General features: G+C 42.2%; 1 pseudogene; it reads left to right on the forward strand.

Moving 5' to 3' along the window:
• The first annotated feature begins 1280 nt into the window (after window positions 1–1280).
• On the forward strand, window positions 1281–1400 carry LOC136642651 (5S ribosomal RNA; annotated as a pseudogene).
• Window positions 1401–2050: the final 650 nt, after the last annotated feature.

The following is a 2050-nucleotide window of genomic DNA, read 5'->3' on the forward strand; positions in this document are numbered from 1 at the left end:
TATGGTAGCAATTTCTGATTTGATCTAAACATACTGCAAGTCAGTTCCATTGCTTTCATTCAAAGTAAATGGCTTCAGATTCAACTTTTACAGTACCAAAATGCATTAACTGGCATTGCCCATTAGATCACTCAAACAATCTCTCTGCAGTAATAAATAGGTTAAATTGAAGTTCTTTTTAAATTAGTGTTGCAATAATGTCCTAGTTGCAGTTCTAACAGCCAGCTTTGGCCATGCAAAATGTCTGTGCTTGCATGGTCTTGACAGCAAGAGATGCCAATTTTGCTTTTCAACCACACCTTTTCTGTGTTCCATGTTGAATCCTGATCTGGAGGATCCTGGGGCTTTAGGAGCAGATTTTCAGGGCTTCAAGGCAAGGAGAGAAGCTGGAAAAGTTCCAGTGCATCTTGCATCCCATCTCTGCCCACCCCTGCCCACAAAAGGGGAAAGGGTAATATATGTGTTATTACTCAATCAGGCTGCAATTTCAATTACCAGTAAACATGGAGACAAATGCAAAATGTTTCTGGGTGGTTGAAGAGTGGTTAATGAGAACTTTAATGAACTCAACATCTTTAGTTTTTGTTTGTTTAATTTTTGCTTTATTAAAAAGAGATAATAATCTGATTTTTTTTTCCCCAGTAGATGCTTCAAATGTTAATTATCAACAAGAGAAGATAATCCAGCATCTTGGCAATTCTCTATGGCTACTGTGGCAGATTTATTGGATCACAGCTGGAAGCATTTATATTTGGTGTGACTTTCTTGTTCAGAGGCTATTTGTCCTAATTAGAAGTTCTTGGTTCAGACAAGATTAGGAGATGCAGAGGATAGAGCATCCACACTTAGTCGCAGCCAGTGACAAATGTTGCATTTTCCCGTACACATTCTTGTGGCATTCTTCCCAGAATCATTTTTCAGCATTTCGGCAAGCAACTCATTTGGTTTCTGTTTACAAGAGCCCCAGGCTGGTCCTTGAAGATTCCAAACATTGATGTGTCCCTCATTAAAGGGCAATGAAAGTCAAGCATGTAAGGCCACTCCATTGTCCCTGATCCTTTTCTAAATCCAAATCTTATTCAGATAAGTTGGATAGCCAAGAAAACGGAAGGCAGAAAAACAGGCTTTCTACTGTATATTGCCGTTCTCAGGGTTTATCAATATTTAATCCAAGATTCCTATTCAGGTTAAATGCTCATGTACTAAGATTTATACCTACACCAGTTTGCACCACTTTCACCTCTTGACTATTTAAAACAGCTTTGAAATAGACCAGAGGTGTTTGCAGCAACTGTTACCCTGCACGTGCCTGCTCTTGTCTGATCTTGGAAGCTAAGCAGGGTCAGGCCTGGTTAGTACTTGGATGGGAGACCGCCTGGGAATACCAGGTGCTGTAGGCTTATACCATAGTCTTTCGAGACTGAAGGTTGCCAACCTGCAGGGGTGTCTAAACTTTTAGGCCACACGGCCACATCAAATATCTGGCATGGTGTTGAGGGCCAGAAAAATAATTAATTTTAAATATAAAATTTAAATAAATACATTAGAAACATCAGAAAACATAAGGCCTTCAGATGACCCTAAAATGTCACTTCTAATTTTCAGGAAAACCAGGAAGTGATGTCTTTAGACCAGCCATTTTCAACCACTGTGCCGTGGCACACTGGTGTGCCGTGAATGGTCCCCAGGTGTGCTGCGGGAATTTGGGAGAAGGTCATTTATCAATAGGACCATTGGGAGATGTGAGCCCCCATTCACAGCACAGTGTGCCTTGTCAATTGTCAAAAAGCTGATGGTGTGCCTTGACCATTTTAGTGCCTTGCCTGTGTGCCACAAGATGAAAAAGGTTGAAAATCACTGCTTTAGACCTTTAGAAGGCATTCTGAGGGGAGGCGCATGGCCTCCCCAGCCCTCAGCACACCCTCCAGATACAACTGGAGCACAAACTCTGGTCACATTCAGGTGAGCGGGCCTGAGGCTTGTCACGGGCCACATCTGGCCCCTGGGCTGGGGTTCGTAGATCCCTGAAATAAACAATGCACTCTCGAGC

This window comes from Tiliqua scincoides, chromosome 2, assembly GCF_035046505.1.
Source record: "Tiliqua scincoides isolate rTilSci1 chromosome 2, rTilSci1.hap2, whole genome shotgun sequence".
Taxonomy (NCBI): Eukaryota; Metazoa; Chordata; class Lepidosauria; order Squamata; family Scincidae; genus Tiliqua; species Tiliqua scincoides.